Source organism: Aquarana catesbeiana, linkage group LG05 (assembly GCF_042186555.1).
Source record: "Aquarana catesbeiana isolate 2022-GZ linkage group LG05, ASM4218655v1, whole genome shotgun sequence".
Taxonomy (NCBI): domain Eukaryota; kingdom Metazoa; phylum Chordata; class Amphibia; order Anura; family Ranidae; genus Aquarana; species Aquarana catesbeiana.
In genome coordinates this window covers 192,576,214-192,598,515 of record NC_133328.1, presented here as the reverse complement: position 1 = coordinate 192,598,515, position 22,302 = coordinate 192,576,214, and the positions used below count along the sequence as shown (strand labels likewise).

General features: G+C 41.0%; 1 protein-coding gene across 3 annotated transcripts in view; it reads right to left on the bottom strand.

Moving 5' to 3' along the window:
• The window catches only part of TPK1 (thiamin pyrophosphokinase 1), an 881,459-nt gene that overhangs the window by 650,034 nt on the left and 209,123 nt on the right, over positions 1-22,302 (bottom strand). The gene's annotated exons all lie outside the window — the stretch shown is intronic.

The window sequence follows — 22,302 nt, the reverse complement described above, 5'->3', positions numbered from 1 at the left end:
AGAGGTTACTGCACATCAATATCTGCTCACTGATCGGTTGCTAGAGATTACTGCACATAATTACTGCTCACCCATTGGTTGCTAGAGATTAGTGCACATCATTACTGTTCACTGATTGGTTGCTAGAATACTGCACATAATACTGCTCACTGGTTGCTAGAGGTTACTGCTCATCATTACCACTCACTGATTGGCTGCTGGAGATTACTGCACACCACTACTGTTAACTGATTGATTGCTAGAGATTACTGCACATAATTACTGCTCACTGATTGATTGCTAGATAGATTATGCTACAAACTCACACTGAAGTCCCCTTGCCGGAGTAAAAGTGTTGTCTTGCATTACAGCAGAATTTAACATGTGGCAGAAAAAGATGGGGTTAATGAAGCTGACCAGGTTTACAGACAAAACAGTACTGTCCATGAGCATAGCAAGCTGAGAGGCAGAGATAAGTGACTTTAGCAGCTAAAGAAGTGAAATTTCAACTCAGCAGAGCAAACTAGCTCATTCAGATTGCTAATCGCAAAACATACCAGCCCTCTGCTCATCCATGCCGACCATTGTTATGTACAGGCATGCCTGTTGATAGCAAGCAAACGTCAGCTCAGCCAAGCACATGTTCTATTTCACATTGTAACTTTCACACCATCGGCTTTCCTTATCTTTGCCGTCTTAGGAATGTCATTATCTCCTCAATGCGATCCTTCCTCACTCCTCCGTTCTCTGCCACTGCTTGTCAGTGTGTCTCTCCACTCGGCCAGCTCCACTGTCAGGCATGGACACCTCTGATCACTGCTTACCTTTCCCTTCAGCTGCACTATGTGATAGGGAGCGATCGTTAGGATGTTGGGCCCCACAATAATGACAGGGCCCAGGGCAACTGCCCCTCCTTAAAGAAGGCCCTGATGACATCACCAAAGAAAAAAGAGGAACATGCACACCTGAACAGCTGTGGTAGTGAAAAGTGATATAGCAAAACATTGTACACATGGACCAGGGCAATAAAAGGAAACACTGAAAAAAAAAAAGATTGATACTCAGGAAGGAGGTGTGCCCCAAGTTCCAGGGGGTAAGGGAAGGAATACACGTTATGAATGAAGAAGAAAGAAGGGAAAAAAAGGGAGGGGGGTAAGTAACATACAATTTAAAGTGATACTAACACTTTTTACTTATTTTTCATTACAATAACAAACATGTTATACTTACCTGTTCTGTAAAATGGTTTTGTACAGAGCAGCCCAGATCCTCCTTTTCCTGGGTCCCCTGCCAGTGCTCACCATAGGAATCCATTTCCTATGGGGGCACTAATGCAGACTTGCTCCCAGGCAATTCCTGTCTATTCAGACGCACAGCCCAGCTCGGCCCCATCCCCTGCTCTCTGCCTCCTGGTTTTGACTTACAGCAGCAGGAGCCAATGGCCAGGCCTGTGAGAGCCGGGAGAGGAGCTTTTGCAGTCATGCACAGCCCTGGACTGAGATCGGGCTCAGGCGAGTATTGGGGGGGGGGGGGGGGGCTGTGGAAAGAGCTGCATGTAAATATTTTTTTACCTTAATGTAGAGAATGCATGCAGGTAAAAAAAAACGTTTACCTTTACAACCACTTTAGGGAAAACCTGTTAAATGGATGTGAAAGTCTTCCTGTTTTTTGCATTTATCTCTTGATGGTGCCAGTCATTTAGTCAGTTAGATGTGTAACATGGAAAGTTTGAGATCATGAAAAGCTTTTAGCAGGAACTTTGCTGTTAGCTTACTTCATGATTTTCAGATTACAATTTGTTCTATCGTTTTTTTGTTCTTTTTACATTATCTTTTTTATGCATGTATTTCATTCATAAATGCACAACTGAGAAAACTGGTGTCAGAGCATAGGATTTACCTTCAATAACTGATATGTTTCACTGTGGACTTAGAGTAACTAAGCTAGGGAGTTCCCTGCTTAACAGGAAAGGTGCCTAGGGAGGTTGAAAAAAGGAGTGTGTTTTTTTCTGGGGCTTAGGCCAAAACAATGTTGCATTGGAGCTTTGAATGAAATTAAGCAAATGGGATGGACTCAAAAGAGGCCCAAAACCCTCACAAAAAAATCTCACTGAGGGATGTTTCTTCAATCCTAAGATCTAAGCAAGTTATCTTAGACAGAGAATGTTGCATAGGTCCAGAATGGGGTTATGTATTCTAGGCAAAAGGAATGTTGGAGTGCGGACTTTTGAAAGTTGATTACCTAGCCAAAAGCCTGAAACATAACATTTCTCCAGAAGTCAGACGAGGTCCATCACCTAAGGACACTATAAGCAAAAAGGTCTCACAGACTGGGGTAGGAGTACACCCAGGGAGCATGTCCATCAAAGCTTTGCCAGTGTCCAATCACCTGAAAGTAGCATCCTATTATTAGCATCCTATACAGTAACACAGACTCTATGAATATCCAGCCTGTGTCTTGTACTGTACGATCATGATAGTGTTTTATAAATTGTATTGTTGTGAATTTCTTGAGATGAAAAACAGAAACTCTGGGGTTAATTTTACTAAAGGCAAAAAGGCTGTTCACTTTGCAAGGAAATTTTGCTTTAGCTTAGTGAATGCAACAAAGCTCCGTTGACTTAAATCATCTAATCACGTACAAGCAAAAATACTGTTGTTCTTAATGGGTATTCTTTACAAAATTAATTTTCACTACATTCACTAAGCTAATGGAAAATGTGTTTGCAAAGTGAAAATTCCTTGTTAACAGCCCATTTGCTCTTAGTAAATCTACCCAGCAAATTTATGCCACAAACCACAGCCAATATAAAGAAGGTAAACAGCATAGCAGAGTCCAGGGTACAGACCATAGTCATAATGCAGAAAACCAGGAACACAGTAAAATGAATTCAAGGAAGGGTATGCGCAGAACACGCTTACCCCTAAGTGAGACACAATTACAGTTTGTGAGTGTGGACTTTGGGATATTATTAAACTGGTGAGACCAATAACAAGTTAAAACAATTATAAATTTTGTTATGGCAAAGATGAAAGTACCAGTTTGAGTACCTAAATGTGGCAAACTGTACTGGCTGTTGTTGTCATTGTTAAGACTTTGAATAATAGTACACTTCCATGGTGTGTGCTATAATCATAAACAGACAGTACCATATCTGACAATTTGTAAATCTGAATTGTACAGGAGGATACTTTGCTTAGAGAATTTTTTTTTCATATATACTATACTAACTGCATTTGATTTGGATGCTTTATGGTTTATCTAAAAGAAAAAAAAGTTGTAGTCTAATATATCTTGTTATAAATTTTGCAGGTAAACTAATTTCATCAGATAAACTCACTTCTTCGAACAAACTTAAAAAATTAAAACTAACAAACATTAATAAGATAATTGATGAGCTACAACATTTCAAAACGAAAGCATTCCACTCCATTAAAATGTATTATGGAAGCAACCCGTGGTGACTAGTTTTTAGCATTCAATTATTAAAACAAAAAGAAAATTAACATTGCTGGGCTCAAAGCCAAAATAAAATAATAATAATTTAGGTGTCTATAGCTCAGAGAACATACATCTAAATCATCAATTTATATAGAAAAAAATAAATATTTTTAACATTCTGAAAAGATCTTCTACTAGTGATGCTACTTTAAGGTATATTAATAATATTTCAGTTTGCATTTTTTTCTTTTTACTGATCTACATGGCATTGGATCCTCAGCACAGGGAAGATCAGATGTGGCTGATAGAGAAACATGTTATTTTAATAGAGACATTAAATTGTATTAATTTAATTAATAAATATTTAATTTAATAATTAAATATTAATTAATTTTGACACAAGCCTTTTTCTTTCTATACGAAGGGCCCATTGACATTGGTACTATGCGGGCTATGCCATGTATTAACATGTAATGTATTATAGCAATCCATTCATGTTTTAAAGTGTTTTTATTGCTTGTTAGGGGAAGGAAATATTTGAGTGTGCTTGATCTGGTCAGAGGTTCACTTAAAGTCCTCTCCTGCAGCAGAGAATGTCTGTCTTACCAAAACAAATCTATCAAAAGATTTTCTTTCACATATTGAAAAAAAATTATGTATTTCTCTTTATTGACTGAAGTTTACATCACATCCAGAAAAATAACCTTCTATAATTAAAGTTGGATGAACTTTAAAGAGGAAATTAACTCTGAAAGCTGTGTCCATAATGGCAGGCGGAGGACAAAGGACTAGTTACCAATATTGCCTGTGGTCTCCCTGCAGGTGATCTTTTACCATTATAGACTCACCATTCCTTGTTTTGCAATGTGCCTCTGTATGGAGGCAGCCATTTTTGTAGAGGCAGGCATTTGCCTTCTAAAATCAGAGCCTCCAGCAAGGATAACGGTGAATAGCATCACCGAGCCTCATTCCATATCTTCTGAGACTAGCAGTTAGAGGCACAGTGCCTTCATATTACAATGCAGATATACAGCAATGAGGATGTAGGTACAGGAGTACCTAGGCACAATCAAATACCAGAAAGCTCACTGTTATTTTTTAGATTTCTAGACAAAGGGTACATTTTCAGGGTACTGCTTCAGTACAGTTAGCTTTTCTAGATGTTTCCTATAACATAGTAAATCTTCACTTTCTGAGTTCAAGTTCACTTTAAAACCCATGCCCAATCACATGACTAAAAGAGGCAATTTCTAAAAACATGCACAGATATTGTCCATCGCTGAGGCAAACAAAAAACCCACCCCGAGATGTAACATGCAGTCATTGCTGGAATCTATGCATGTAGATAGAAAATGGCTGCAATCTCTTAATGCTAGAATTTTATTACATTGATATTGGAAATCAGCCAGCACACCAGGTAAGTGGGGGCACCTCCAAAGAGAGAAAGAGACAATAAAATTCAAGCCTGTAGCCCTTGCCCAAACCAAAAGCTAAGAAAAAGGGACATTAATCCACGAATGTAAGATGCCTATGCCAATTACTGCTGCTTAGTTATGTTTCCATATCAAACGTTACAGTAAAAATGGCCCATTCAGAGAGCACCATTCGTGAGAAATGAAAATTGTCTTAGACATTCATGATTTTCTTACCATATTAAATTAATTCAGGAATACACTCAGCGACCATGAATATATCTGTTTGTATTTACTGACATTTTGGACATGATGAAGATAAGGAATCTGACATTTTAGAATCTGCTTGTGGATTATTATAAGCTTTATGAAATATGATTTGTGAGTCCTGGTAACCACAATATGGTAATATTTTTATTTAACTTTAAAGGGTAACTCTACTTTTGTTAAAAAAAAAAAAAAGTTTCAATAAATGTTTATTAACATGCCCCCCTTAATGATCAGGTCAATTTTTGTGATATGGCACTGCGTCGCTTTACCTGACAATTGTGTGGTCGTGCGACGCTATACCCAAACAAAATTTCAGTCCTATTTTTCCCACAAATAGAGCTTTCTTTTGGTGGTATTTGATCACCTCTGCGTTTTTTTTTGCGCTATAAACAAAAAAGAGCAACGATTTTGGAAAAAACAGCAATATTTTTTACTTTTTGCTATAATAAATATCCCCCCAAAAGATATAAAAAAAAACAAATTAAAACAAAATAGGGGCTATATTTTTGGCACTTTTGTTATATATTTTTTTCTTTTACTAGTAATGGTGGCGATCTGTGATTTTTAGCAGGACTGCAACATTGTGGCGGACAGATCAGACACTTTTGACACATTCTTGGGACCACTGACATTTATACATCGATCAGTGCTATAAAAATGCACTGATTACTGTGTAAATGTCACTGGCAGGGAAGGGGTTAACACTAGGGGGTGATCAAGGTGTTAATTGTGTTCCCTCGTGTGTGTTTCTAACTGTCGAGGGAAGCGTCTGACTAGAGGAGGAGCAAGATCACTGTTCGTAACTAGTAGGAACAGACGATCTGTCTCTCCTCTCCTGACAGAATAGGGGTTTGTGTGTTTACACACACATCCCTGTTCTGGCTCCCCTGCCCACGATCGCGAGTGGCCGGCGGACATCGCGCCCGTCGGCCATGTGCATCGGGTCTCTCGCAATAGCTGTTTAAAGGGCCAACGTACAGCTACGGTGATTTGCGCAGGAGTGCCGCACTAAATAAAGGAAATCCAGGGTGCTCTGTATAGGGGATGGATCTCTTCAGGTGATCCCACTTCCCGGGAAAGGATGTCCCCTATACAGAGCACCATCCATCTGTGCATTTTTGTTTGATTCGGCCCACTGGGGGCCGCTACTGCAGGTGAGAGGCTGGGGAAAATAATTTGTCTCGCATCAGAACAAGAGTGGAAGAACCTGTCACAAGTCACCTCTAATTACACCTTTTAAATAGACTTTCCTTTTTGGAGATTACAAGTCACATTGCATGAAACAGCGCTTTTGGGGACTTTATTGCACAATTGTCACTTTATATGTATAGTATTGTTTATATGGGAATGCTGGGTTTTTAGTCGCATCTGCAGTCGCACTAACGCATTTATGATATTTTGCACATTGTGTCACTTTGATTGTTGTTCATTTATTGCAACAGGAGTTGCGTCTTGAAGGAGCACTTCAATATAGGTTTACGAGCACGAGGAATCTTATTGTAATATTTTGGGGCACTAATTTGGTTAGTACAACTTTGTGGATTTATGGCTAATTTATGAATTATTGTATCCATAGTTGCATCTGTAGTTGCACGTATGCACTTTATGGTAATTCTGCACATTGTGTCACCGTTTATATTTTGGTTTGAATAATTGCAACATGAGTTGTATTTTGCACGGCTCACTTTAATACATTTTGCATGTTCTTGAGTATGAGGAAACATAATATCTGGATGCACTGGTTATCATAGGATATTGCTATTATATATGCACACTGCACTTGGAAGAGGATGTCATATTTATTTATTTACTGTTGAAGCATTGTGTGGTTTTTGCACATTTGGAATCGGTACATAAGGATAGATTAGCACCACATATATACCATATTTGAAGAATGCTTCCATACTCACCCACAGACACAAGCCTTTTTTAAACCTAGTTCAACAGCTACAACATTTAGGTGTAGGAGAAGATAATGATAGATTTCTTGCCCATGTAAGTGGCTGTTATTTCCAGCAGTTGTTCGCTTATTGCAATACTGGAACTGATCATGTAATTACAGTACAGTATAGCAGGATGGCCTTCCAACTCAGGATACAGGATGTACCTGCAGGAAGTAAGCGTAAACTATGTCTGAGCATTAGTACAAATGGCTGGTGACAGGACTGAAATCTTCATGTCATAGGTTTCCTATTTCCCAGACCCTGGGCCCCCCAGCACTTGCTTAATCACTGCACCACCTAAGCATGGGAAGAAAGGTTTCACATCCAGGCACCATCCTGTAATCCAGCACCTACACTGAGCTCCTGCCACTACACACCATTACACGTGGTGCATAGAGCTATAAGACTTGGCACAATGTGACTCGGCTTGCTCCTAGCCAGACTCCTGATGCAACCAAATCCTGGCTCAGATTTAAATACCTACGCAGGGGCCATCAGCAGCACACTTCCTCTTCGCACTGCTCAATGTCCGGTTGCTGTGTGAGGCCTGTGCGGACCTAAAGCTGCAGCTGGGTTGCAGAGGACCCCCCTTCCACCCCCCTTGAACCTAAAAAAATCTTTAGTTCCTACTCTGACCTTCACTCCACTGGGATAGCCTACAGGGACCATGCTGACAGAACTAGTGGTTCTAGGCCATCAAAAACCTCAAGATCCTGCTGCATCTAAATATTCTCACTGTTATTTTGATGAACTGTCTTTTCCACACCATATTGCTGCCACTATGATTTTGCTGAATTATCCTTGCTGTGTTTTAATATTTTCACTGTGATTCTGCTGAACTGTCCTTGCTGCACCCCAGATCGCTACCACTAGGACTCTGGATCTAAGCTTTGCTGTACCATAATGTTGCTTATGATGGTGCCACCTTGATGTCTCCCAAATAGCCACCCCTCTTCAAAAACATTCCCTGAACCTCTTTTGATCATAGTTTGTGTTCTGTGCTGTCTAAACCCCTATTACAGTTTACAATGTATGCAATGCATCATATTTTTCCAGAAAAACTAAAGCTACACTTTAAGCCATCCCTTTAAGCTATTTTAGTAAAATGAATTAGCCATCCAATCCGACCTTTAGATTCTTTGTTCTATTGTATTTTCTAATCTAATTTTATATTTTTTTCCATTTAATTTTATAAATGATGATCTTACTAAACAGTTTTCATTCAACAAAGAAAAAAAAAAGAATATATCTTGTAAATGAAGGTTATTTTATGGTGCTTTCTTGAAATGTATTATGCAGTCCTGTTCATTAATCAGTTATAGGACAGAACTCTTTTAAGGCAAGTTTATGAAATGCATAGCTATTTTAGCACACTGGAATCATGCATTGCTATGAAAACGAAGAAAAGCAAAAATTGTGGAGTTTCAGAAAAAAAATTTCATAGACTTATGCAGGTCATAGATCGATTGAATTTCAGCCAGTTAGGAAGTGACTGGCCGAGATTCAAACCCATCTATGGGCAGTCTAGTTGTACCGAAGTCGATCCATCGATCAACTTCGGTACAGCCAGCCTGTCAGATTTTTTAAATGCTATGGTGGCTATAGCCACTAGCAGTTATCACTGTGTTCTGCCGGCAGGGAATGCTCCCTGCCGGCAGAACACAATAGTGCTGTGGGAGGGATTCCCCCATTGACACTGACTGTGTTGATGGGGGAATCGAGTGAGAATTGCAACATCTATAGCTTGTCTTACCGCCTCTATTCTCTTACATCAGCTATGCAGTGTGTCTAAATATGACTGTGCAGTCCAATAGGTATGAGAGCTAGACCCAGTACACTCAGTAATCAGTACTCAGTAACAAAGCTGGTCTCACATGTCCCTCCACAGTATAAATCTTTGTGAGAGGAATTGTAATGAGTGGTGTGGCTGGTAATCAAATATGCCAGCAAAAAAAATACTGGAATTGAAAGACAGAAAGCAGCATTTTCAATGCGATAAAAAGAGTTTTAGGGCATTTCTGTTCCCATATCAGTCAAAAATAATAACTCATTGGGGGTACAGGACTAAGAAGTACTGACTTTTCATTCATCTGCCTATCCTCCGTCCACAGATTGTGTTTCAGTCATGGAAGCTATAGTATAAGTTCTATGAATGGAGGTGGGGGCAGAATGGCCAGGCATCGTGGACACTCTTAGTCAGTACATATGACAGCTTCCTCAGCTCTATTAAACCTTGTGGCACTGGAAGATTAGAACGGCAAGGGTGGGGTAAGGGGGACAACACAGGAGGGCAGATTTCAACTAAATCCACAGACGGTAGCACAAGGTACACATCAATTGACTAAGTAATGTCCGTTGTGCTGTTTTTAAAAGACATGTTTTGACTAAATTTAGGCTTTAAGGAGCAGGAGCTTACTTTCGGCGACAAGCTTTATGCAATGCGGTTTGTCACGATTGCTGCACAACAATCGCAGCATACCTGTACTACGTTTAGGCGCCACTGAAAATGAATGACACCCGAACAAGCCTGGTGCATTTTGCCACTATTGCATTGTGATTTGGGATCCTGAGCAGAATCGCAGCGACTCTGCCCAAGATCCCAAAGCAGCAGATGTGAACAGGGCCTAACAAGAGCAGACTAAATACCTGAAAGTCATATTAAAGATTATTTTAAGATAAACGCTGTGAATATCATTTGGAATATTTTCCCTTTAGGATTTTATATCCTTAAATGTCTTTCAAAATAAATAAACTGTTTAAACAAGTCATCCACTAATTAGTCTAAGTGGTTTTTACCAGTTCCAGCAAATTACCGCCCTCTTTTCTGTAATCTGGTTGAGAACTGTATAAATGAAATATAAATAATAATAATCATCATAACAATAATGTAACGCTTTTTAAACTGATGACGTGGTTGTAAACCCTTACACACCACTTTTCCCTACAGGTAAGCCTACAATAAGGCTTACCTGTAGGTACTGTAAATATCACCTAAACCTGCACAGTTTAGGAGATATTTATCACATACGCTTGCACCGATATCATCGGCGCATGCGCACTGAAGAAAAGGCACAATCGTTCCATTTATAAAGGGCCCGTGCCGTGACTGACGGCTCCCGCGCGCATGCGCGGGGGTGCCATCACGCAACTCCGGCCAATCACAGAGCCGGAGTTCACGGCCCCGGAAGGAAGAGGGGTGAAGATGGACGTGGCCACCAGCGGGGACCTTGCGAGCTTTGTTTGCAGGTAAGTGCAACATAATAGGCTAGTATGTGGTGCATAGTAGCCCATTATGCTTTATCTTTGCAGGGGAAAAAAGAGGAAGTAAAACCCATTAGGGTTTACTTTCTCTTTAATGACCAGTTAAAGCAGAACCAAACTGAATAAGAAATAATGTGTGAGCAAGCAGACTCTTTACAGCAGAAAAGATATGCTATGTCTATTCTGCAATAAAACATACTTGCCTACTCAAAATCTGCTTTATATTGAACACTTGAGCTATGCAGTGTTCATTTTTGGCATACCTTGTTATTGATTTAATTTTGATTATGCTCATCCTTTTTTTTTTTTCTTTTTTGTTTATTATGTGTTTATTAAATAATTTTACAAGAAGAGGGTGAACAGTCAACAATAAGGTGACCAAAGATGAACAAAAGGATGAATCCAGGGCAAGTAACAAATATTGGTTAATAGACATGTAAAGAACATTATCACAACACACCTACTGAGTGGACATGTTGACGGAGTATATTAATGAAAGGCTCACAAAAGAATGTTGCTACATCACCAAAAAAAAAAAAAAAAAAAAAAAAGGTAGAAAGAGGGGCAATAGGAGGTTGGGGAATAGAGGGAAGAGGGACCCGTCCTTTTATCAAATACATTCTAGTAATCCGCTGTAATATATAACAGTTTACATAAATACATGTTAAACAGGTTTAAAGGCAATATCTACACAAGTGGTAGTTGCTTTTGAAAACAAACAGGCCCATATTTGCAAGATAAAATAAAGTTTGCCCTGAGTAGAGCAATACATATCAGCAAGGATGCAAAGAATGTTACCTAGGCGACCTTTGAGGAACATGAATCTCCCATGATGATCTGCTAGCATATCTCCTTGGAAACCAATGGCAACTCATTTTGCCTTATTAGTATCAGAATTGGGTAATAATGAGAGTATAATCTGGTTTTAGTAGAGTATGCTAAAGCATTTCATGGAGGAAAGCAATACTACAAAGCAAGATGTTTTGGTTCTCCATAGGTTTGAGGTCTCTTACCTGAAGAATTTAAACATCTTATATTGTAGGAAATTAAGTTGATAGTTGCCATGGGTAAGTAGATTCACTTCCATGTGGTGGACACTATGGTTGAGATAGGGTAGATAGAGGGAGGGGGAGAGAGATAAGAGTAGGAGGAATGAGAAGAAAGACTTGAAAGCACAAAAAGCTAGAAACATTAACGTTGCAAAGAAAAAATTTAGATAAATGTGAAACGTCACGCAAACATTTATGATGGTTAAATAGGCGACTAGAGAGCTGGTGGGCATTACCCATAACAGAAATCTTGTAGATGTCATGAGAATTCTCCAGCAGCTGTGTGCCCTCAAAGAAAAAAGGGGGGGGGGGGGGAGTTGCAGAAAAACAAACCATAGACAGAAAATTCTATGAAGAAATGCAACTAAAGGTCCCATTAAGAGCAACAACAAATTGTGCGAAAGACCTATAAACCTATAAAGACCTATAAACGAGACAAAGGGTAGGTAGGAAGACAGTGAAAATGCCCAGATGTAAAAAAAAGGAACAAACGTGTCCATGAGTTAATAATCACCATAAGTAAATGGTGTCGTGTGTGGCAGCAACCAGGTGAGGAGTACAAAGACAAGTGTGTCTTGGCACTGGGGAGCTACAGTTCATTGAGGGAACCATGAATGCCAACATGTACTGTGACATACTGAAGCAGAGCATGATACCCTCCCTTCGGAGACTGGGCAGAAGGACAGTATTCCAACATGATAACGACCCCAAACACACCTCCAAGACGACCACTGCCTTTCTAAAGGAGCTGAGGGTAAAGGTGATGGACTGGCCAAGCATGTCTCTCCAGACCTAAACCTTATTAAGCATCTGTGGGGCATCCTCAAATGGAAGGTGGAGGAGCGCAAGGTCTCTAACATCCATCAGCTCCATGATGACATCCATAGACAGAAAATTCTATGAAGAAATGCAGCTAAAGGTCCCACTAAGAGCAACAACAAATTGTGTGAAAGACCTATAAACGAGACAAAGGGTAGGTAGGAAGACAGTGAAAATGCCCAGATGTAAAAAAAAGGAACAAACGTGTCCATGAGTTAATAATCACCATAAGTATGACCTGAATAGACAGAAAATCAAATTTGCAATGTAGTTAAAATAGGGAAATAAACATCAGAAATGTGAACTAAGAAAGAACAATGATGGGATGGGATTACAGGGCTCCTGTAAGCAAAGTTCTTCCAGAAAGAGGCAGGGTAAGCGTGCTGATCTGCTAACATGCAGCAAAATAGCCTGGTCTCCCAGGTCTTGTGAGTCCCCTTGTTCGATCGCCAAAAACCTTTTTATGGATCCCGAGGAGGGTAGTTTAATGGGCAGGTGCGCCTCCCAGATCTCTTTCTCCATCACTTATGCTCAGTAACCTTGCAGGCATTGTAGGATAGTTTAGTTCAGGACCTTAGCTGGATCTCTGTTCAAACACAACCAACCAGAACTATGCAGAAGCCACACCCCTCTACTCAAACTGTGCATGCCAGTTAAACAGTTGGCAGTGCATGTAAAATTCAATATATTTAAATATATTTTACTTTTTCGCATGTTATTCATCTTATGATTTTATAGATTTATGTTTTACTTTTTTTATATTTGTGGTCTGTATTTACAATAATGTTATGTACAGCATATTACATGGCTTTTTATTGTTGGTTTGGATAGTAGAATACATAAAAGCGAAAGCCACGGCACCAGATCAAATAAAAGGAAGCCCTCAATACACGTCTTAAAAATCTTCACTTACAACAATAGTGATAGTGCCATACATTTTACTTCAATTCCTGCAAAACACATTTGGATCCACACTCATCAGTGTCCCCAATGAGAGAGGTATAGAAACTGTGCTCTTTGTGGTTTTCATCCGAGAGGTTTCCGACCTTGTGTGCCTTAATTTCTCTAGTGGTGCACGCACCTTGGAGCATCAATTATTCAAAGCTGTTTGAAGAAAAAACTGTTGCTTTGCCTAGTCAGGACATTGTCTATGAAAAGCCCCTGACCTAATGAAAAGTACCCCTCCAGCGATGTTCCACTCTATGCTTCTTCTTCTAGTGCAGCCAAAGCAAGCTAACTTCTTGTGGGCATAGGGGAGCATTTGACTTGTGAAGTTGCACTCTGCAAGTGCAGTTGCACAAGAGCTTAAAAGGCAACTCCACTTTCATGGGTAACAAAAATAGCAAATAAAAAATAAATAATATAGTGTATACAATTGTGACACACGTCATATTGAAACTGAATGTTATTAAAAATTACCTTTCCTTTTCATTCTGCAGTTCTGTAATTTTCTGTAAATGCAACGCTACAGTATATGGCTACCTGGAGGTATTCTGTACACAGACTGTGTACAGAACGCCCCACAGAAACATATTTTCCTGCTTGTGTGATTGGCTCACTGATTTTCCCAGAAGTCTGTACTGAGATAAGTCAGATTTGTCAGCCCCTGCAACAAAAATTTCATTTTTGGTGTAATACTCCCAATAGAAAAGCATGTTTAAGGGGATGCAGACCCTGCCACTTTCCTCAGATGTGAAAAGCAACAAGGACATCAGTAATCCAAGACTTTTGGCTAAGATCAAGTGTAGTATCTGTTCTTATCGGTCAATAGGGAAAGAACACTGACCCCATTTCGCCAATTGGGGGGCCAGTGAGTACTTCCTTGGTGTAATTAGGTGGGAATGGTGGGGGCGGTGGGGGAGCCTTTTCCTCCTGGGTTGGTTCTGGCTTCGGCTTGTCCCCGGTTGTAGGCAGGGTTCTCCCTAAGCTCTCTAAGTTCTTATGCCTTCCTGGTAGGGATGGTATAGGGGTATAAGCTGACGCGTTTCCGGGTACATCCCCTTCCTCAGAGCTAAGCTACTCTGAACATCAAAGCCAAGTGCATTAAATAAAAAATGGGAAATAGTAAATTGATTGATTGAACAAGGGCCCGCCCCCCTCCGGGGAGGTGGGGACGGAAATAAAAACAAAAACAAAAAGAAAACCCAAGTATGTGTATACAGTATCTCACAAAAGCGAGTACACCCCTCACATTTTTGTAAATATTTTATTATATCTTTTCATGTGACAACACTGAAGAACACTGTGTTCTGACTTTTTATTATTGTGTTGCACTTATTTTTATTTTGTTTATTCAATGAGGTGATGTGATGGATGTGATTAGCCTAAAGTGTCCAGCTTGCAACATTCCTGATACAACTTTGTTTGTGCTGATTGTTTTATATTGTATAAACACTGAAGAAATTACACTTTGCTACAATGTAAAATAATGAGTGTACAGCTTGTATAACAGTGTAAATTTGCTGTCCCCTCAAAATAATTCAATGCACAGCCGTTAATGTCTAAACCGCTGGCAACAAAAGTGAGTACACCTCTAAGTGAAAATGTCCAAAATGGACCCAATTAGCCATTTTCCCTCCCCAGTGTCATGTGACCTGTTAGTGTTACAAGGTCTCAGGTGTGAATGGGGAGCAGGTGTGTTAAATTTGGTGTTATCGCTCTCACTCTCTCATACTGGTTACTGGAAGTTCAACATGGCAGCTCATGGCAAAGAACTCTCAGAGGATCTGAAAAAAAAGAATTGTTGCTCTACATAAAGATGGCCTAGGCTATAAGAAGGTTGCCAAGACCCTAAAACGGAGCTGCAGCACAGTGGCCAAGACCATACAGCGGTTTAACAGGATAGGGTTCACTCAAAACAGGCCTCGCCATGGTCAACCAAAGAAGTTGAGTGCATGTGGTCAGCATCATATCCAGAGGTTGTCTTTGGGAAATAGACATATGAGTGCTGCCAGCATTGCTGCAGAGGTTGAAGGGGTGGGGGTCAGCCTGTCAGTGCTCAAACCATACGCCACACACTGCACCAAATTGGTCTGCACGGCTGTCATCCCAGAAGCAAGCCTCTTCTAAAGATGATGCACATGAAAGCTTGCAAACAATTTGCTGAAGACAAGCAGAGTAAGGACATGGATTACTGGAACATCAGACCAAGGTAAACTTATTTGGTTCAGATGGTGTCGTGTGTGGCAGCAACCAGGTGAGGAGTACAAAGACAAGTGTGTCTTGGCACTGGGGAGCTACAGTTCATTGAGGGAACCATGAATGCCAACATGTACTGTGACATACTGAAGCAGAGCATGATACCCTCCCTTCGGAGACCGGGCAGAAGGACAGTATTCCAACATGATAACGACCCCAAACACACCTCCAAGACGACCACTGCCTTTCTAAAGGAGCTGAGGGTAAAGGTGATGGACTGACCAAGCATGTCTCTCCAGACCTAAACCTTATTAAGCATCTGTGAAGCATCCTCAAATGGAAGGTGGAGGAGCGCAAGGTCTCTAACATCCACCAGCTCCATGATGACATCATGGAGGTGTGGAAGAGGACTCCAGTGGCAACCTGTGAAGCTCTGGTGAACTTCATGACCAAGAGGGTTGAGGCAGTGTTGGAAAATAATGGTGGTCACACAAAATATTGACACTTTGGGCCGTACTCACTTTTGTTGCCAGTGGTTTAGACAATAATGGCTGTGTGTTGAGTTATTTTGAGGGGACAGCAAATTGACACTGTTATACAAGCTGTACACTCACTACTTTACATTGTAGCAAAGTGTCATGTCTTCAGTGTTGTCACATTAAAAAATATAATAAAATATTTACAAAAATGTGAGGGATGTACTCACTTTTATGAGATACTGTACACACAAAATATATATATATATATATATATATATATATATATATATATATATATATATGATAAAATAATGAAAATAAATAGGCTATATATATATATATATATATATATATATATATATATATATATATATATATATATATACATACATACATACATACACACACACACACGTACATACAGGTATATAATGCATGTACACACGATGTGCACATATGATAAAAAGGGTGGGCTACTGGTTGAAAGCCAAAACCTCACACAAAGGACAATAATTAACCACTTGCCGCCCGCCAAATAGCAGAATGACAGTGGCAAAGTGGTTTCAATATCCTGACTGGGCGTCATATGACGTCCGCATTGCGGCGATCGTTGTTGCGGAGTGTCAGTCTGATGGAGACTCTTTACCACGTGATCAGCCGTGTCCAATCACGGCTGATCACGATGTAAATAGGAAGAGCCGGTGATCCGCTTTTCCTCACTCGCGTCTGACAGACGCGAGTAGAGGAGAGCCGATCAGCTGCTCTTCTGACAGGGGGGTTCTGTGCTGATTGTTTATTAGCACAGCCCCCCCTCGGATCCCACCCAGGGTCACCAGGAAAGCCACCCAGGACCACCAGGGAAGTCGCCCAGGACCACCAGGATGGCCATCCACACTGGACCACCAGGTATGCCCCCTAGACCCCCAGGGAAATACTAATCTGTGCCCAGGCAGCGGCCAATCAATGCCCAGGCAGCTGCCAATCAGTGCCCGCTCACAATGCCTACCACTGCCAGTGCCACCAGGGATGCCCATCAGAAACAAAACTTTTATTTTTTTCAAAATTTTCGGTCTTTTTTTTTATTTGTTTAACAAAAAATAAAAACCGCAGAGGTGATCAAATACCACCAAAAGAAAGCTCTATTTGTGGGAACAAAATGATAAAAATTTAGTTTGGGTACAGTGTTGTATGACCTCGCAATTGTCATTCAAACTGCAACAGCAATGAAAGCTGAAAATTGGTCTGGGCAGGAAGGTGTATAAGTGCCCTGTATTGAAGTGGTTAAATCAAGGAGAAGTGATAAAGGGTTAACACTGCTCACTGGATGCCCTACCCTACCTAACATATGAAGGAAAAAAGGAACAAATGGGGAACCTACAAGACACTAAGGCATTTGACATAATTAAGGGGTGGGTGGGTATGTATAGGTAGAAAAAGGGGGCACAAGGCAACTGGAAAGATGATCGGATGATGACAACAACAGGATAAGGTCTAGGGCCAGTGATGTGGGCAACCTGCAGGACTGGACAACCTACATCAAGGTCTGGAATCCAACCCCTATGTTTTTCCAGAAAGTTTGGGGGCAACGAGTGCTTGTCAAAGCCTTTGAGAGTGTTCCTTTTATGCTCCCCAAACCGTGTACGTATTGTACGACCCACATCAAGAAGGCCGCAGGGGCACAGCAGACAGCAGACTACAAATTGTGATCCGCATTTGATGAATTGTTGAATGGCATGGATTTTACCGTCACTGCCTGCAACCTCCCTCTTTCTATGCAACATGTATTGACAAGCTACCCTTTTGATTGAATTTGCTGCTCTGGACGGCTATAAGAATTACTTCTCTTAGCTGTGGTCTCCCCACCATTCTTGGTGCACATAACCTCTTCTTGGTGACATTTGTTGGCAGCAACCTCCGAGTACTTCTGCCGGTATTTCATGTATGCGTCCTCAATGATGGCCTGACCGTATTCCTTCTCCAGAAATTTATTTCCCAATATATCGCTCGGCTCATCGTAATCTGATGGACGGGAACAAGTCTTTTGAAGCTGGCAAAATTGACCAAGAGGCACGTTTTTGATCCTTCTGGGGTGGTGGTGGCTCTAGGCATGGATATAGGAGTTTCCTGCTGATGGCTTAAAATAGCTTCGAGAAATAATCCGATAAACATCATCCACCATTAATATGTGATCCAAGAATATCAACTTCTGACTGTCCAACTCAATCCCGAATAGATTATTCTGGCAGTAGACCAGAAAGGATTCCAACTGACTATTGCTACCATCTCAGATAATCAGAATATCATCGATGTATCGGGCATACAGGACCAGGTTCGCCCCGAAGGGATTATTGGACCAAATGTGAAATTGCTCCCAATATCCCATTAAGAGATTGGCATAACCTTGGGGCAAACCTGGCCCCCATGGCTGTGCCCTTGATTTGTCTATAATAGACATCCAGAAAAACTAAGTAATTGTGTGTCAGGGTGTACTCAATGCTACGTAACGAGGAATGAGGCCTGCCTGGGATGCTTATGGTTTTCACCTGCCAGAAAATATTGGACAGCTTCTAATCCAAACTGGTTCTGGATGGACTTGTATAGTGAGGCCACATCCAGTGTTAGCCAACGGTATCCTGTCGGCCATAGGTATTGGGCTAAAATCTCTAGCATATGGCCGGAATTGCGGACATAAGAAAGGAGTTGCAATACCAGTTCCTGGAGAAAACAATCAATATAGCTTCCCATTGGACTAGTAAGGCTGTCAATACCAGATATAATTGGTCTGCCTGTGTGATTGGTGGCATCCTTATGGATTTTGGGGATATGAAACAAAAATGGTAAGTGGATAAGAGTGGAACAGGAATTGCCATTCAGGCTTGGATATTACTCCATCCTTGTATGCTTCGTCTAACATGGATTTAAGGGCTTCCTTATATGGGCCAAGAAGGTCACTCTCCAACTTTTCGTAAGTGCTTGTGTCCTCAAGAAGTCTATAGGCTTCAGTAAGATAATGTCTATCATGAATGACAAGGCTCCCCTCTTTGTCAGCCTGTCTAATAATAACTGTTGCTATTTTTTAAGGGGTTCAATAGTTTTTTCTCTGGAAGATGAGTGGTCCACTGCAAAGCTGTACCATTTCAGAATAAACAACATCATAAAAGGTGGGGATGAATTTGCCTTTGGCCCAAAGGGGATGGAAAACTGACTTGGGCCTAAAATGACTTGGACCTAAAAGTCTGGTGAGTGCTTTGTGTGTCTGCATGAGGGCGGAGAGGAACCTTTCCTACACTCACTGAGGACGTTATTCACGTGTGGGATTTATACATGGACTTCACAATCTTTATGTATTTTTTTATAATTCAAAGGAAGATTTTTTTCGTTTAACCACGTTGGTGATGTATGATATGTAATTTATGATATAAGAGCATGGTTTCTTTGCTTCTTTTCACGTTTTAGGGCTTTTTTTTTTACACTTTACAACACGCAGCTCTTAATTGTAGTTTATTTGTTTTTTGGTCATTGATTTGCGTGGGTTTGGAACCTATTGGCTCCTATATTTTCTTTTGTATTAAAAGTGTGACTGCATGATCCTTTCAAAGAGAAAGTGGTATAGAATATATATGAAGACCCAAAATCTGGTCCGCATCATGCACTCTTTCCAAGTATACTTAACCAAACTGTACACAGATAGTAACCCCCCTACCACCAATCAATTGGACTCCTTTCTTCAAGGACCTAACACTCTCCAAATTAAAGGATGAGCATAGGGATATCTTGGAAAGCCCCTACCCCACCAATGAAGTCCTGGGGGTCATAAAACCTTTGAAACAAGGTTCATCCCCAGGCCCAGATGGATTCTCGGGCTGTTACTACAAAAAAATTGGATCTACTTGAGCTCCATACCTGACACGTTTCTATAATTCACTAAAAGGGGGAACACCCATGGATAAAGATTTAACGAAAGCCTTTACTTCTGTTATCCCCAAACCTGAAAAAGATGGAAGGAAGGTTGGCAATCACCGCCCAATCTCCCTAATAAATAATATTAAAATAATGACAAAAATCATGGCGAACAGACTGTCTGACTATTGCGAAGTATGTTCATAAACACCAGATGGCCGTCATCCCAGGGAGACAAGGCCCAGACCAAATTAGAAGAGCCATAGATATTATCTCGCTATTACACTCAAATTGGGACAGAGGGTCCCCACAAGAAGGCTTTCTAGCCTCCATTGACCTACAAAAAGCTTTCGATTCTGTCTCATGGTCATACCTCTTTGACATTCTGAGAAGGTGGGGATTTGGTCCCAACTTCATGGGTATTATTCGTTCTCTCTATTCCACCCGAGTGCTCAAATCCGGCTAATGGGACACTACTCCGATGATTTCAACATTCTTAAAAGGCATTAGACAGGGGTGCCCCCTTTCATCACTAATATTCGCAATCGAAACACTAGCAATAGCCATTAGATCCAACCCGGACATTAAAGGGGTACTTTGCGGCCCCCAAGAACATAAATGTGCACTATTTGCAGAAGATATGTTGCTCTTCGTCACGTCCCCACTAATCTCCACCCCCAAATTACTAAGAACGCTCAATGACTTCGCAACCATCTCGGGCCTCAAGGTTAATTTATCCAAATCCATGGCACTCAATATTTCTGTCCCTCAAAACCGGGTTGATCAATTACAACCCCATTTCCCTTTTCCCTGGGCTAAGGACTCCATACCGTACCTGGGTATTACACTTCCCAACAAGATAGACAGACTCTTCGCCACAAACTATCCTCCGATGTTCAAAAAACTAGAAGGGGATCTAAAAGCCTGGTCTAAGTGTGGTCTATACTGGCTGGGTAGGGTCAATGCGGTTAAGATGACCCTGATGTCGCGTATACTGTATCTCTTCTGTTCACTCCCCATCCCCATACACAAAGAGACTAATAACAAATTTCAATAGAAAATTATACACTTTATCTGGGTAAAGCAAGGACACCGCTTCTCGAAAGAGGTCCTCTTCCGACTCCTTCAAAGGAATGTTCAGAATAGGTCACTGCTTCACTGCATTGGGGCCACTCACGCTGACTTACTGCTCCAAACTAGAGATGCCTAACACAGAGAAGTTCAGATTCTCCCAGATTGAGCATTTCCTAAACACCTTATGGACAGACAAACCTGCTCCCCCAAAACCAACAGCGTACGAACAATGGTGCGCCAACCTCATGGATCAGAGAGGCGGGATCTCAATCATATATGCCTCCTTAGAGCTTACCCCCCTATGCCCAAGCTTGGGAATGTTACCTGGATCTAAAACTTGACCCAGATAAATGGCACCTCTACTTTCAAAAATCATACAAAAGGTATCCTAAATACATGCCTAATTGGGGCCAACGTAAAGATTTTCACTAGATGGTATTATGTTCCCTCTAGACTGGCCAGAATCTACCCAGATGCCTCACCCTTATGCTTCCAGGATTGTAAACAGGTGGGCACTATGCACCATATCTGGTGGACCTGTCCCCGCATTAGAGGCTTCTGGAATAGGTTCTTCCACCTAGTGAGGAAGGTCACTGGAATCCCCCAGAACCCCACTATTGCACTGTTAAACCACAGAATAGACGACACTCCCAAACATACCCAAAACCCGATATTCTTTATGCTCCTGGGAGCAAAAACTACAGTGGCAGGAGCGTGGAAAAAGACAAAGGTTTCAATGGTGTCTGCGAAACGCAAGATATCTTGGATCATGACCCAAGAACAAATTGCTGCAAAACTGCTAGACAGAGTATCTAGGTTCGAAGCAACTTGGGAACCCTGGGCATTATATATCAAGGTTCCCCTATACCTGGGTCATATACCTACCCATGAAGCCTCATCTGGATGACTAACATCTTTTCTTTTCTTCCTTCTATCGATGTCATATCGATATTTTATCACTCTGTCCTTCTCATTTCCTCTTATGGTTACAAGTTCCCCCCTCAGAGGCTATTCTGAGGGGCACAGTTTAAATAATATCTGCATAGTTGGTTTTAGTTAAGAGAATACCTCTCGAAAACTTCACTTGGCCGAAAATATTCTCCACCGCCAGTGACATCCTAGGCAAAGGTCCAAGAAAGATAGAACATACTCCAGAAAAAAACAAAATGGGTTGAGAGGGTGGGGGGGTAGCAATACCAGAGGACCAGGTGAAGACATGGGGAGATCGTACAGGCCACAGCGTGATCCCTTTGGGGTGGCAGGTATGAGATCCCTGGGGTCACTCAAACCGGGAACAAAGAGGCTACTCCACCTGCCTTTACTCGACCCTAATATACTCTAGAACACAGAATGGTTATCATAACCCAACAATTTTTCACCAATGTACTGTAAACATTTACTGTTTCTCACTAGATTTTTGTTTTGTTAGTCTCTCCCGATGAGCTATGTTGGCCCTTGGGCAGGGAAAACTGATACATTGTATACTTTACTTTGCATAATTCAATGCAAAATTTCAATAAAAATATTGAACAAGAAT